Genomic DNA, 18134 nt, shown 5'->3' on the forward strand with positions numbered 1-18134 from the left:
ATACAAACTACTAATTAAAAAACCAAGGATGGGAAGATACAGCAAAAAATCGTTGACACATAAAGTTATGACAAATGGGAATTATGTCAAATGAAAATTATGACAAATGAACAGTATGTCAAATACACATTATACTAATTTAGCGTTATACCAATTAAAAATTATTACAAATAAACATTATGTCATAAAATAGTTATGACAAATGAACATTATATCAAGTACATTTTATACTGCATGATAATTATGACAAATAAAAATTATGAACAATGAACATTATGTCAAATTAAAATTATGTCTAATGAACATTATGTCAAACTTAAATTATGCGAAATAAACATTATGTCAAGTGCTTATTATAAAAAGTTAACATTATGTCAATCAGTAATTATGACAAATAACAGTTATGACTAATAAGAATTATGACAAATGAGCATTATGAGAATTGTAAATTATGACAAATTAACATTATATCAAATAACAATTATGTTAAATTGAATTTATGCCAATTAAGAATTATTATAAATGAAAATTATATTAAACCATCGATGTGACGAATAAACATTATATCAAATATATTTTATACTAAATGATAATTATGCCAAATAAAAATTATGACAAATGAAAGTTATGACTAATAAGAATTATGACAAATAAGCATTTTGTGAAATGCAAATTATGACAAATGAACATTATGTCAAATACACATTATACTAAATAAGCGTTATGTCAATTGCTGATTATTAATAATAAACATTATATCAAACAGTGATTATTACAAATGACAGTTATGATTATTAAGAATTATGAAAAATGAGCATTATGTCCAATAGTCATTATGTTAAATTAGCGTTATACCAGTTAAGAATTATTACCAATAAATATTATGTCAAAAAGTAGTTATGACGAATGAACATTATATCAAATACATTTTATGATGAATGATAATTATGCCAAATTAAAATTATGATCAATGAAAATTATGTCAAATAAAGATTATGACAAATGTATATTATGCCAAATAAAAATTTTGACAATTGAAAGTTATACCGAATATAACTTATACTAAATAAACATTCTGTCAAATGCGAATTATGCTGAATAATTAGTATGTCAATTAAAATTTATGCTAAAGTAAAATTATGACCAAAAAAATTATGACAAATATTGGTTATGTCAACTGGTTTTATGTCAAATGAATATTATGACATTTGAGATTTGGGGAAAATTACGGCACCACAAATAAAGTTAAAAATGTAACTAGATTAAGGTTCTAATAAATAAACATAATATGAAATGTACAGTATCTTTTATTAAAACACCTTTATATTTCCAAATCAACATTTATTTACAATTCCATAGCTTCATCATTAATTTGTGTAATTTTACAATGTCCCCATGCAAGGGTATCGGTACTATTGGATAACAGAAATCTTTTATCGTCGTAAGGACTTAAAGCTATTTTTGTTTGTTTTAATGTTTGAACATTGTGAAGTTTCGATCTGATACAATATTGAGTTCGCGATTGCATTTTAACATTTCGTAAACAATATGTGTAGTCATCAAAGGTAATAGTTTTCTTTACAACCGCAGATTTCACACCTTTTGCTTTTTTAATCAAATCTTGATCTTCCACTCGCACACTGTACATTTTGCTCCGCAAGTCAACAAATTCAGTAACAATTTTCCACTGCATTCATCTTTCATTAAACCTAAAATTTTTTTGTTGGCTTGCGGAATACCGTAAACGTTATTTACAGGGTAATCGGAAGTGTCGTATTTGTGGATATCTGCTTTCATGTCTGCGAAGATGTCACAACATTTAATTTCATAAATCAGACTGTCGGTGTCGGTATACAATAACTTACAGTTTGTTTTGTCATACTTTTTTAAAATATAATCATAGTGAAAATCGTAGATTAAAGTTTTTGAAACGTCTAAAACGGTTAAGCCAACATATAGTGGGTTGTTCATTAGAACTTCTACTTTTCTAAGTTCCACAGCAACCAAATTTTCATTGAAAATGGCCCTGCTGTGGAAATTAGGTTTTGAGATTAAGGCTTCAGCTCCATATCTACCTTCCCACTTTGTCACAAGTTTAATGTCTACATGTTTTCGCACGTTCTCCATTGTTTTTCCGAATACCGCATTGTTCATTAGTTTAAATAAGTTTTTCTCGAATTCATTGTTAGCATTAGCCCAACCATATAGGTTGTTTGCGTCAAAGTATACGATATAAGATGTCTCCTCACTTGCATCATATTTCTCCATGTACGGATTATTAGCTTTCGCGTATCGATTGGTGCATTGACTTACTCCACCTCTTATTCCGCGTTCAATAAACATTACCATGTCGATGTCTGTGAGGAGTTCCAATCTTATATTCGTATACTTTAACATGGCATCCCATGTCAGTCCTGGCGTTGTATAATAATGCGCAGGATCAAGACCGTACGCGAGTAAACACTGATCCCTGAAATTTTCAAAAATATCCGCGAGTAACAATACATCGGTTTGCATGTACAAATACACATAATCACCAAGATTTTGACAGTTGAATTCACTCCACACATTTTGCGCATGTACATAATCATTATCTGAAATATTAGAATCATTCAAAGTGCTATAAAAATTTTCTTTTGACGGTAATTGAGTTTCATCGAGTTTTTCCCTCGAGTCAATGTACTCATAGGGAAAAACTCCTTTTCGCGTTAACAATTGAATTTTGTCGTGGCTGTAATTGGAAAAAACTGAATTAACAATTTTATATTCGTTGAGATAGGACGCTAACTTGTCCAATGATGATGCCATGAATTTAAAGGAATCAATGAATCGAAATTTGATTAAACTATTTTTAATATTTTTTGTAAAGCTGATATACTTATCTTTGTTTATAGGAAGTAGATCAACTCTACCTTCAAACTCAGTAGCAATAGCTTTAATAATAAAATGAGCGTCATAACCGCTAAGGTTATGAAAAACAACAGGTATGGTCGGTGATTCATGATAATTAACATTGCAATTTTGATGCGCAGCACCTCGGTACTTCCCTGTTAGATGGTTGTGGTCTCTTACTTTAACTTCAACTTGCACGATTTTCTTTTGACAAATATGACAAGTATTAGCATTTTTAAAATCAACTAATTCTTGTGAGGTTAATGCTTGCATGGGTTTAAAATTCTTTGAAATGAGCTCTGCTTTATCTGCTAAATTTTTTAACTCTTTTGAAAACCATTTAGCAGGATCTTCTTCATCTTTTGGGGATGCTTTATATGTGGACAATGAGTCATCAAAGCCACACTTTAAATAATATCCAATACTGAGCGTTTTATGATTTTGCAAAACCTCAGTATTGCATGCTTCTTGTGGTGCTTCCGCAGGAATCAAAAGACTCTCACAATCAGCATAAATGATAAAAGGCACGCGCTCCTTATTTTGATAATTCTTAAACTCAACAGTATTTTTACCTGGTTGCGGTAATCTGATCCTTGTATCATTTAATTTTTTGCATGTTTCCTCGTGTTCTGTAAGCTGCAATTTGTCTCTAAAATAATGAAGGCAACGATCACAAATAAACTTTCTATTTTTATTCTTCGAAAGCTGTGATCCAACTAATCTGCATAGATCTTTTATCCAGACATAGTGGTAGTTAAAAGATATGATTGGTAAATCATCTTCCTCTTCTGCGCTAAGACTTTCATCAATGTAATGATCTTCTATGCGTAAAAGATTAATATGATTTATTCTCTTTTGTGATGTAAGGTGTAGAGGATAGACACTAAAATTTTCTTTCTTTTTCGACAAACCATAGACATTAACTGAAATATTAACGTTTTGAGACTCAAATTTTGAAATATCTTTGAGGGCAACAGGAAACTCAATTCCTAAAAAATTAAGATCACCTTCATAAGACTTATACTTTGAAACTCGTTCCGCGTTCTTTTCAACTTGATGTAAAGCAGATAAAATTGCCCATTTAAAGCATTGATTATCACTATTTTTTATATTAACACAAGCATGTTTTTTATTAATAGAAGATGGTAAATTGATGTAGGAACTTGCGCGCATAGGGTTAAATTTGTTAATGTTAACCTCTAACCTATGAATTGAATCAAGTTTCCAGTTAGAGTCCTTCTCCTGGAATTCTTCGATTCTTTTCAAAGTTATTTGTTTAACATTAACATTGTACCAGTCATCTAACGGGGTTGTTAATAAAATTTCATCCGTTTTCGCGATAAAAGTTTTTAAGTCGGATTGTTCTTCTTTACCATTAATTAAATCTTTTTTAAATTTCGCACCCAACACAGTATACACTTTTAAAGGACCATACTTGTTTAATGCTTTTTCAATATTTAATTTAAATAAAGCGTAGGCATCATCAAGGAACTCGTTAATATCCTTGTAATCTAAATTTATAATAGCACTGGTTTGCAAACGATTATCGAATGCTTCATCAAAATCCACCCATTTCATTCTAGAATTAGTCACTTGCACACCCGCACCACGTTTCATTAGAGCATCAAAATGGCAACGCAAGTATTCTAATTTTTGATCTAAATTCAAACATCTAGATCTTTGAGAAGTAGTTAAAGATGATCTTCGCAAAAAATTTCTAAAAATATTTTTATACCTTTGACACTTATTTTGCCATTCGAATGCGGTAATGAGCTTCTCATCAACCGCCATTGACATTATAATAATGAGCTGCTGCTCCGCGGATTTAATAAAGTTGTCAGATTCCTGACAAATTTCAATAAATTCATCAATCTCGATTCGTTGCCGAGACTTTTTTACCGCCTTACATTTAGGCATCTTAAAAGATAAATCTAAAAAAAATACCTAAAATAGAAAAAAACCCACCACCTCCTGAAAAGAAAAAAAAACTTAAAACAAAATACCCACTACCTGAAAAGAAAAAAAAACCTAAAACTAAAACCAAAATACCCACCACCTGAAATAAAAATAATAAACGAAAAACAAAATCTGAAATAAAAATAATAAACGAAAAACAAAATCTGAAATAAAAATAATAAACGAAAAACAAAATCTGAAATAAAAAAAGAGAACCTAGAATAGAAAAAAAGCTGAAATGAAAAGCTGGAATGCTGTGGAAGTACTGCGCTAGACCTGTAAACAGAAAGCAGTGATGCTGGTGGCCCGAGCGCTGTGCTATATACCCTACTTCCCACTATGAGGCACCCCACTACCGCGCTCCCCACTACGACGCGCCCCACTACTCAAGCGACGCGCGCAACCAGGTGGGACTGCCGCTGCGCGCTCTGCTGTAGGCATGGGAGGGAGTCCCCGGCTGAGTTCACATCGATGCGGGGAGAGACGATACTCAGCATATGAACCCAGCGCTGGCAGCGGCATAGACGCAACTAGCAATGGGGATCCCTCTCGATGTTTTTTCCATACAGGTTTAGATATATACATTGAAATTTTAAACTTTAAATTAACTTTAAAATAGGTAAAATAAAATGGCGCCATCTTGCGGTGGCAGCAGGAACTAACTCGGTCGGTAATTTAAGCGGGAAATTTAAAAACCCCCACTTTAAATTAATAGAAAAAAAAAAATTTTTAATTTAGCGTAAAAATAAAATAGCGCCATCTTGCGGTGGCAGCTGAAACTAACTCGGTCGGTAATTTAAGCGGGAAATTTAAAAACCCCCAATTTAAATTAATAGAAAAAAAATAATTTTTAATTTAGCGTAAAAATAAAATAGCGCCATCTTGCGGTGGCAGCTGGAACTAACTCGGTCGGTAATGTAGAACACCAAGCCACTTGAACACAAAATTTTAAAAATTCAAATTTCCCGCCAAGGGGGGTTGAATTGGCCGGTAAAAAGCCAAGCCACTTTTAAAAATTCAAATTTCCCGCCAAGGGGGGTTGAATTGGCCGGTAAAATGCCAAGCCACTTTTAAAAATTCAAATTTCCCGCCAAGGGGGGTTGAATTGGCCGGTAAAATGCCAAGCCAATTTTAAAAATTCAAATTTCCCGCCAAGGGGTTTTGAATTGGCCGGTAAAAAGCCAAGCCACTTTTAAAAATTCAAATTTCCCGCCAAGGGGGGTTGAATTGGCCGGTGGTGCCATCTAGCGGTGGCAGCCGGAACTAACTCGGTCGGTAAGAAGATTTCTACATTACCGACCTCGGTCGGTAAGTGAGCCAGAACCCCCCTTGCAACACTACTGTTCACACATTCAAAAAACAGATGAAAAACTTTAAGGCTAGACTTCACAACGCACAAGAAATGAATTATAAATTATTATGTGTAGACTACATGGTTACAGTTGTAACTCCTTGAGTGTGGTTGACGTCTGTACACGTCACAGTCCAAACATGTAAACATCTTCATGTATACTAGACCAGCTTTGGCGTGCGACGCGCGCCCTGATTTTTTATTCAAAACGTTAATGTTTTACTTATGAAAGAAACATTTTTAATTTGCATGATAAAAAAAAATCACAAAACAATATTTTCAATCTTATTAAAAAAGACCAAAATGTTGTGGAAAAATTTATAACAATCTACACATTCTTTTGAACATTTCCAAGATTACATCAAGATTTCTTTTTGCACATATACTTCTTTATAATTATAATTATGAAAGGATTTGTTAATTGCCCTTATCTGCTGTGAATAATAAGTTTTATTATTCCTGTTTGAGTAACAAAAACTAATTATTATCAGTTACATTTCATAGAACTAATTATAGCAATAATTTTCCACTCAATAGACTTAAGGGGGCACACGGTGGTTTGAAATCAAAACGTAGGGTTCAAAACAGTCTAGAGCCTACAAATCGCAACCGATTTTGCATTTTTTTTAAATAATCTTTAATAAAATTGTAAGAGATCCCTCGAGCCCGATTTTTGATATTCAATTTGCATAAATAATTATATTAATATAAACAAATGAAAAAAACGTACTTTTTTACATATTACTCTTATTTTCAAAAAAATATGTAAAGTTTTTATGGTTTAATATTTAAATTTACTCCTTTAGATCTCTAAATTGTAGAATGATGATATAGACCCATTAGTAAATTGTTATAAACAAATTGTTAATTTGGGCAATGATTTCAATTAACTTAAATGAAACTGATTACTAGGGGGTTTTCGGGGTCGCTGATCACGAATTCGATGTCAGTTTTTAAAAAATCAAAATGGCGGATCGAATATGGCGGACAAATTTTTAAAAATCGCTTAAATTCGCTTGAATCTGGTTACTTGGGGGTTTTTGGGGTCGCTGACCACGAATTCGATGTCAGTTTTTCAAAACTCAAAATGGCGGATTCAATATGGCGGATATATTTTTAAAAATCGCTTAAATCTGGTTACTCTGGGGTTTTTGTGGTCTCTGATCACGAATTCGATGTCAGTTTTTCAAAATTCAAAATGGCGGATCCAATATCACAAACGAATTTTTAAAAATTCATTGGATTCGCTTAAAAAAGTTTTCTTAGCAGACACTTAAAATTTTTAAAAAGACTGACGTATAATTTATATACAGTAACCAAAAGACCTAAATAACAATCTTCAGTCGAATTTAATTTTTACAAAATTGTCTACCTTATTGGATATGCAATTCGATTTTGATTTTTTGAAAAACTAACATCGAATTCGTGATCAGCAATGCCAAAAACCCCTGGGTCACTATTTTTATTAAAATCGATCAAAGTAATTATCTAAAATTAAAATTTGTTTATATAATTTGTTTATAACAATATTTTTTTTTTCCTAATATTGATTTTTTCATATCTTTAATACAAATAACGAAAGTTATAAATTTTTGAAAATTTATAATTATTTAATTCTTTCAAATTTAACTTCAATTTTATATTATTTATAATTAATATTCATGATTATTATTAATTAACGTTTAAAAAAATAACTTTTTTGTTATTTGTCATTAATTAATTGTAACGTAAATAATAAATTATTCAATAAATTTAAATCGTGCTATTTTTATTGATAGTTCTCAATTAATCGATTTCCAAACGCACTTCAATTTAAGCGATTTTTAAAATTTTGTCCGCCATATTGAATCCGCCATTTTCAGTTTTGAAAAACTGACATCGAATTCGTGGTCAGCAACCCCAAAAACCCCCAAGTAATCAGTTTCATTTAAGTTAATTGAAATCATTGTCCAAATTAACAATTTGTTTATAACAATTTACTAATGGGTCTATATCATCATTCTACAATTCAGAGATCTAAAGAAGTAAATTTAAATATTAAACCATAAAAACTTTACATATTTTTTTGAAAATAAGAGTAATATGTAAAAAAGTACGTTTTTTTCATTTGTTTATATTATTATAATTATTTATGCAAATTGAAAATCAAAAATCGGGCTCGAGGGATCTCTTACAATTTTATTAAAGATTATTTAAAAAAAAATGCAAAATCGGTTGCGATTTGTAGGCTCTATACTGTTTTGAACCCTACGTTTTGATTTCAAACCGCTGTGGGGCACTCGCAGTTGTAGCGCCAAACAACAGACATGTTTCATGAATTTTTTTCTCGTAAACCATTAAGTGTTTTTAAAATATCGATTTATTAACTAAAAGTACATAATTTAAACTTGAATTTAAAAAAAAGGATAAAAATATTGAATAGTTCCAAAGTTATGTCTAAAATTAATCCTTCGATTAAAGACTAGATTATTATATATTGAAAAAGTATGTTAAATTGCAGGACATTCGGTTTAGTAGTTTTTAAGTAAGAGTGGTCACCAACTTCGAAAATGTAGTTTTGAGAAAATCGTGTTTAAAGTTTTAACTTACATTTACGTAAAGATGAAAATTTTTTTTGGAAATCAGATAGAATCATCAATTCCGGGGCCATATAAAAGTTCTTCAGCAGATTAATCTGCTTCCAAAATCCCAATTCAAATATAAAGGTATAAAGACCCACACGGCCGTTAGCCTGTTCTCGACCGACCGGACGCGCCTCTCTTTCGGCCAGTATATCTCATTCAATTTTCACCGGATCATTTTAAATTTTTGTAGACACATTTCTGACAACATATACTCTAAGAAAATGCAAGACAAAAAAAATCGAGTTTTTGAAAGTTACAACTGCGAGTGCCCCCTTAATAGAAAAGCAAATGCTACTTAGATGAAGCTGATATTTTGAAATTATATTGGAGAGATTCATCGCATTATTACGAAGAATTATTTTGTACCATACCTCGTAAATGCCAACCTAGTTACAACTCGTTACAATGTATAGCTTTAGTATGTAAGAGTTCTGTACGAAAATTGATTTCGTTCATTTTGAAAATAAAAGAATAAATTTTTATTGTAATACCGCAATTTTTCGAACTTGATTTTTTGATGTATCATTATGTATTTTGACCTTAGCAATCTCACTGTCGGACAAATAATGAGAGTACTTTGAACTATATTAATAAAGATTAACTATTATTATTTTGCATTAAAAATTAACTTTAAAAAATATTAGGACACCTATGAATATTTTTCATTAATTTTGTAAAGTTTTTTAAGACGCATCTTTTGACCTATTAGCAAACCTTCTATTGTTATTAACATTTTTTAACATTTTAAAATTGAAAAATTTTGAAAAATCTGACGTTTTTTCATTATTAATTAAAAAAATTTTATGTAACTTTGAAAGAATGATGAACAACTTGGAGAATATTTAAAAATGAATGCACTGACCTACTATTGAACCTTCTATTGTAAAATATTACGAAGTTATTAATGTTAAAAATCTACCTCTGCAAACGCCCAAAAAATACGTGACAGAAATATATCCACGAGGAAGCAAAGTGTTTATTTCATGAACACAAAAAGTTTATTTTTCAACTTGTTTATTTTGCGTTAAAGACAGAAAATTTGTTATTGAATAATAGTTATGATTATAAACCACTCAAATTGTGTTTTATATGTTCTTATAATTATAGAAAAGTATTTCAACTGTTTTTAAAATTTCCTTGTAAACATAATTTTTTATATAATTATTACTCCTATTACCACCTTAATAAACTTTTACCGAATCGAATAAACGTACCATTGATAATGCAACATACATATGACGTTATTAAGAAAATCTCCTCTTAAGTCAATAAACGTCTATCCTTGCTATTTATTTATATAGTAATTGCAAATGCTAATTTTATAGGAAATTGTGTCTTCTTTTAAAAATAAAAGGATACATATTTTTACAAAACAAAGTTATGCGATGTAGAAATACAATTTTTCCGCATTTATCTTTCGTTTTATTACTCGACACTTAATAACATTGTTTGATAAACCTAAAATGAGTAATCCTGTTCCGTTACATAAACCCTAAGATGTCTAATCAGCATTACTACAGAATATATTCTCAAATATAAGTCATGTGGTGGTAAAGAAGATGGTGAGAGACCATATCCTGAATTTGTTTATTTTTTATCAAGCCACTGTACATTTCTTCAACAATGTCTATACATCCCTATCGTATTACACAGGCACACAAAAAATAAAAAGTTGTTTGGCCGAGACACTACACTAGTCTATTTTCATGTATTTTTTCACGCTGAATCCGAATCCGAAGTCAGAATTATCAGATTGGCTCTTATTTTTGAGATAAACTCAAAAAAACTGCTCAGAAAGAAAAATAAAATCAAAAAGTTAAAAAAATTTTGAATGTCACTGCGATAGTGTAATTCCATGTATTTTTTGTCGCTGAATCCGAATCCAAAGTCAGAATTGTTAGATTCGCTCAAATTTTTGAGATAATTGCAAAAAAACACAAGTAACAAAAAACTCAAAATACTCAAAATCAGTTTTTTGGAATTATCTTCAAAATTTGAGCCAATCTGTCAATTCTGACATCGAATTCGGATTCAGCGTGAAAAAATACATGAAAATGCACTATCGTAATGTTTCGGCAAAAAAAAATTTCTTTGAGCTAAAATCGCCAAAAACTGATAAAAATTCTGAATTAGGGGCACAGATAATTTTTTTGCCGAAACACTACGATAGTGCATTTTCATGTATTTTTTCACGCTGAATCCGAATTCAAAGTCAGAATTGACAGATTGGCTTAAATTTTAAAGATAATTCCAAAAAACTGATTTTGAGTATTTTGAGTTTTTTGTTACTTGTGTTTTTTTGCAATTATCTCAAAAATTTGAGCGAATCTAACAATTCTGACTTTGGATTCGGATTCAGCGACAAAAAATACATGGAATTACACTATCGCAGTGACATTCAAAAATTTTTTAACTTTTTGATTTTATTTTTCTTTCTGAGCAGTTTTTTGAGTTTATCTCAAAAATAAGAGCCAATCTGATAATTCTGACTTCGGATTCGGATTCAGCGTGAAAAAATACATAAAAATAGACTAGTGTAGTGTTTCGGCCAAACAACTTTTTATTTTTTGTGTGCCTGTGCATTATTTTATCTCGTAACTCAATATTATCATCAGTATCATTTAATTCAGCATTATTTATGGGATCAATTTAAGCAACAAATATCAGAAGACTTTAGAAAAGTTGATTGTGTTGACGCAGAAGCATAACTTTTAATAAAAAATTTACAAATGCTGTTTCTCGTGACCACCAAAAACATCATTTTGAGCCGCCGGATATTATAACGACACATAAAATTTCTACAAAGATATTCGTCGGCCCCTGGTACCTTAAACATAAATTTTTTTAAATTACTATCTTGTAGGTAATTTCCCTGAGCATCTTTTTTTTCTCATAATCCTTTTTATCTGTAACCGTTTTTGAAAAAAAACTAAATTTTTCTTAAAATCACTTTTATTTAAAATTTTCACTTTAACTCGTTCTAAAATGAAAAGTTCTGAATATTTTTGCATAAAATTAACAGCAGTTATAATTTAAACTATCCTTTGAATAATTCTTAATAATAATTATGCATTTTTTAATTTAAAAAAAAGTTGTTAATTTTTTTGTTTCTCAGTGTTACAATAAGGCTTTATATTTTTCAAACGCTTCGTTTATCTAGGGAATTTTCTCTGAGAACAAACTTTCTCAGAATAAAATGTTTATTGATACACAATAAAGATTTCTGTAAAGGATTATTTTAATTTAACTGTCCGTTAACGAAATACCTATTGGCAATAATATTTTGTCGGGGCAACGATCGTAAACTCAGTATTTAAGAAGTACGCCCAAAGTCAGCAACCCTTTTGTCATCTGCATAGTTTAATTTTATTTATGTATTTATAATATTTTTAAAAAATCCAGTATAAATACATAATAATTAAAATTGATTCTATAATAATAAAATTACAATAATAATATATAACACGAAAATGAAAGGTATACTTGTATAAAGAAAATTTACAATATAATTTCATGATCACTAAATACTAGTTTTTTTAATAAATTTTATATAGTTATTTTTCTTTAATTTAGGAAAAATATTTACAATAAATTTTTGTCGATACATAAAATATTGAAATAAAAGTTAGAAAACACTTTTAATCATTGTATTATAATATAAATCTCAAATTTTCGTTTTTGAAACAATAAATTTATGTCAGTTCATCACACTAATTATTTTGATTAATTGAGATTTGGCTGTACTTTTGTAATTTCATTAATTTAGTAGTGAATAACATCTTCACCAAATATTTTTTCGAAATTTTAAAAATTAACAAAAATATGGCATTTTGAAAATTTTTTCACTTTTTTTTAAAAAGTTACGTAACTTTGGTTCTAATTAACTGATTTTAGATTTTAAAAAAAGGAATTCTTTCGTTTGAAGGGTGTTTTTGATTAAAATTAACACAAAAAATATTGTAAAAAATAATTTTTTTCCGAAAATTTAAAAAATTAAAAATCTATTTTTGAAAAAACGGATCCTTTAATTTTTTCAAAATTTTTCTAAATGTAAGGGCAAATGTGCTAAACGTGTCCTGTAAGTTTCATTTTGGGATCGCCAAGGGTTTTTGAGAAAAAAAACGTAACCATATACACGATGATAATGTGATGGCAGTGTTAGGGTGCATCGTTAAAGCACCTTGCACTTCTGAGAAGGCGGTGATGAGAAATTTATAACAGCCGGTAGAAAAAGAAATTATAAAATAAACATGGAAAGTAACATTGGCCAGGGAGGAGGTGGAAATACTTTCATAATCAGAGGTAGATCGTCTGTAATATATTGCTGATATTGTAACTGCCATCGTATTTGTGTTTTAGCTATATGATTGTTTCATGTTTTTGAATCAGTTGTGTTCCAATGAACAGATTTTTTTTAAAAAGTAATTTTTTTCGTCAATCAATTTATTTATTTATTTTTATTGAAGTAAATCCAACAGTCACGTAGACCAATTACAGGATTATCATATATAAAAAAAGTAATATGTATGACACAATGTAAGGTTAACAATTAAACGTCGGATATTCCTTAACGAAACTAAGAACAGCAGTTAAGAATGTTTGAAGTGACTGTTCAAAAACATCAAAACGTGCAGGATTATTTCTATACATCACATTAAATGAATCACACATCCTCAATATAGGTGTAGTCTTACTTGCAGGCATAATTCCTGTGTATAATGGCTTAGAACATCGTGAGAAGAACTGAGGCACATTAAATGGTATTTCGGAAAGTAAATATGAACTATTGATTAAACCCCGAATAATCTTAAATATAAATAAAACAGTATCAATCGCTCTACGACTTTGAAGTGAGTTTTCATTAAATCGGTGACACAACTGTGCATAATCAGATCCCGGGGGTAGAAAGTTACCATGCTTTTTGAAATGCAAAAACTTCAAAAACCGCTTCTGACATTTTTCAATAGATTCAGATAAATAATCTGGCAGATTACAATAAATTATATCGCAATAAACAAATTTAGAGCGTACCAAAGAGTAAAATAATATTTTTAAAGCAGCTTCATTTTTAAAATTTTTGCATATTCTAAATAAAAACCCCAGGGTTCGATTGGCTTCACACACAATGGTGTCAACGTGGGTGTTAAACTTAAGATTAGATGTAAAGTGTACTCCCAAATCTTTAATTACACTTACTCTATCAAGCGAACTGTTACCGATTCTATATTGAAAATTAATTGCCTTCTTTCTTCTCGTGAAGAAATTACCTTACATTTTTTGGGATTAACATCCAGAGAATTGTTATTACACCACTCATAAAATTTATCCACATCCAACTGGAGATCCTCACAATCGTCGCTGCAGTTAATGGGTTTAAATAATTTAGCTTCATCAGCGTACAACAAAATTTCATTATTCAAAATCGATTCTACTTCATTCATATAAATGACAAATAACATTGGTCCAAGATTGGATCCTTGTGGGACTCCAGAGGTTGGTACAAATTCGAAAGATGAGTATCTATTATAATTAACTGTCATTACTCTTTTACATAAGTAGGAGCACATAAGTTTCAACATTTTATGTGAACACCAAGATCTTTTAAATCATTCAAAATTTTTTCGTGACTAATACTGTCAAAAGCTTTGGAAATGTCAGTGAAAACCACATCAACTTGTTGATTATATAATAAAAAAGTTTCTATTTTGTTTAAGAAAGTAAACAAGTTTGTAGTAAATTAAATCCTTTAAGCAGGCTGAATCTAATTACCTGTTTCTTTTTGGTTTTTAGCTACAATTCAAAAACTATCCAAAAAAAGCCCCTTTAAAATTTTATTTTAAATCGCTGGCATTTTATTATTTTTTTATCGGGATAGCTTGTCCGCCGATTAATCAAAAAATGATTTTTTGGCCTTGACTTTGTGATCGTAATATTTAAATAAAATGAAAATTTAAATATGCCGGGCGCCAGATCCTTCGCGAATCAAAAAAAAATTGAGATAAATATAAGATCACATAATAAAATTATTGATTGGCTAACTCAGTCCTAATCTGGTTAAGACAGAGGGGAGAGTTTAACTAAAAGAAATTTTTAATTAGACCAACTAAAATAAAATACCGAAATTAAAATTTAATACATTTATTATGAATAATATTATTTAAATTTTTGAAATACAATTTAAAATTACAATTTCAATAGAAACAAAAAAAAGGGAATTAACAAAGAAAATGGGGATTGCTCTTTCTTTTTCCAAGAAAATAATGGGTTTAAATTCGAAGAGGACTAAATAAATCTCAACATTAAATCACATTATAAATGAATTTAAAAGTTAAACAAACATTATTAAATCGAAGAAAATTCAAGTAAATAAATAAAATTCAAATAATTAATCTTTCTTGCTTAAAAGTCAAAATTTGTCTCACCTGAATATTTAAAAAATTATTATCTTATAATTCACAATTAATAAATTAATTCACAAATATTTTATTAATAAGAAAAAAATTTAAGTTAAACTTTTTTACCCTATTCTTCTCTGAAAGCCACCAAACGAAAGAGGTCGAGTCCTGTTTTCCAATCGTTTTATAGATTTTTCTTAGCAACCAAGATTAGTTGATTTTTGATCTTCAATTATTTTAATGAAATGAATATTATTTTCCTTAGATACCAAAAATTGTTGATTGTTGATCTTCAATTATGTTTTTAATAGATTTTTCGGGAAGTGACTAAATAAATTGAATATAGCTTTAAATATCAAAAGATGATCCAATTTATTTAAATTTAATAATTAATTCTTCTGAATTGATGAAAGTTTTTTATCAATTCGGTCCAAAGATGTTGAATTACTGTCTTTCTTCTCCAAAAATATCTTAAAAAGAGGATGACTACTAGATTTTTTCCAATTCTAGCATCAAAATATTAAACGATGATTTAAGGGCCGGAGCTATAGAAGTTTTCGCTTACAAATAGGAAAGCCAAAGATTGACGATAATCCTTCTCAAAACAATAGAATTTTCCTTGAATTTTCAAATGCACAGTTTAATCAAAATTAAAGGCAGAAAACGGTAAATCCATAAATCAATAAATCACAACTGTCTTCCCCTAAAATGAGACCTTTAGGTCGTGATTTTAGAGAGAATTAATAATATGTCAAAAACAAATATTAATCCGGGCAAACAAATGAAGTTAAATTAATTAATAAAATAGTTATTGTGCTATAACCTCCAAAATCATGACACAAAATAGAAACAAGAATTAAAAAATAATTAATTAAATTGTTCCAACAAAACAAAGACTATTAATATGAATGGAAGTGAAGATTTAAATAAATTACAAAATTGATTCATGGTACAAGCTAGCAGCCAAGAGGTTTAAATGAAGAAGTTTTAGAATTATTTAATAGGTGGACAAAACTCGAACTAAAAAAGAAGTCAATTTATAAAAGAAAACAGTGAATTTTCCCAGACTGAATAATTGATTAATGATATAATTTTCAATAAATAATAACAATTATAATATAAGTTAGAACGCATTTATTTAAACTTTAATTAGATTCATATATTGTTGATTTATTTATTTAACTTTGTATATTTAACATAATAAAAGTAAGCTTAGAACGAATGAAAACATTTTTTTTATAATTATTTATAAATGACAATTGAAACAATAATTAAGATTTTGTTGTAAAATTGAAGATTTACATTCTACGCATTCGTTTAAAGTAATATCGGGTAAACCGCAACCATAACAAAATATTCTTCGACGAAAAGGGCAATTCAAAAAATGATGTTTCTTGTCATTACAATTCCAACACACAGGTCGAGATGATCTTTTAATCATTTCTAGTGTTTCCTGATTAACACTATTTGGAATAGGAACGTTAATTTTCAATAATGACGGAATATATTTAATTTCATCGACTTGTTTGTTTGGTTTTGTTTTAAGTAATATTGGGTACGAGCTTTAGGAGAAACAAAGTTTTGAACTTAGTTAGGAAGGTGGTGATTGAAGGTTCAAAATACGTTTCTAAAAAAGACAGTAATTTTTTTAATTTTGTTAGTAGTAACGTTTAGTTTTATCATTTGTTTTTTTAAAGGGTCTAAAGTTTCCACAAAATTTTGAGTGTTAGCATTATTTTCTGAGTCATCATAAAGATTTGTTTGAGTTCCAATAGACAAAGAAGGCGAAATCGATCGTATTTGTGAGGTTTGAATCCCAATAGATGAAGTGGATGTGAATGAAGATTTCATTTCTGCTGATTAGGTGAGTTTTTCTGTTTGAACTTCAACGGTTGATAACGATGGCGAGGCTTGTATTTCAATGGATAATAATAATGATTCGGTTTGTGTGGCTACATCTTGCATTTCATATTCAAATATCTTTACTTTTCCTTTCAGTTGAACAAGATTTCTAAACTCATCCTAAGCCTTGTGAGCATCTACTAAATTTTCAATGAAATGATCAAATTTTTCGTTGACTATATTATTTTTGCATATGGTTTAATGTAAGTCCATCGTAGATTATTCTTTGCCATTAATTCATCAGCTGGAGACCACTCTTCATCGATTTCATCTAAATTTGTATCTCTTTTATATTTTCTCACTAATTCATTATAAGCATCTATTAATGTATTGTGTTCAGTTTCTAATTTAGTGTAATTTATTACTAATTCATAATATCCTAACATTATTGTACTTAATGTTTCGACAGTAATATTAATTATTATTAATTATTATCAATTATAGAATTAATATTAATTATTATTAATTATTAATTATAATTATTATTCATTTAATTAATTATTTAATTAATTAATTTTCCAAGAGAATATTATAATTTTTTTTTTGCTTAGGGACTATTGGGAAATCTGTATACAGATACCTTGGCTTCCGCATGCTAAGGTTATGTGGGGTTGGTAAAAAAATGGAGAACACTAAACAAAATAAGCTGGCAAACTACTACCAGTCCCGACCCACTAAAAACCCGTCAACCCTTCTTCGCAGCCCTTTTATCCACCCTCGGTACTGTCGTGAAGACTTTTGCCTTCGAGGGTGGCGCTCCAACTCTGTCGCAAAAGCGACTTCGTCCATTCCTGCGGACATCCTGCGTTATCAATTTTAAAATAAAACGAAAATCAATGTCAAGCGGAATCAACAGCACACCAGAAAAGAAAACAATAAATAGTCAATAAATAAAACAAAAAGTAAAATAAACAAAGTCAAAAATAAAATTGTAAAAAGACAAATGAACATACAAAACACAACATAAAACTGTAAAAAGACTTAAATAAATAAACAGAAAATTGTAAAAGACAA

Source organism: Leptopilina boulardi, unplaced genomic scaffold (assembly GCF_019393585.1).
Source record: "Leptopilina boulardi isolate dan_hultmark-lab unplaced genomic scaffold, ZJU_Lbou_2.1 LbouV2_219, whole genome shotgun sequence".
NCBI lineage: Eukaryota > Metazoa > Arthropoda > Insecta > Hymenoptera > Figitidae > Leptopilina > Leptopilina boulardi.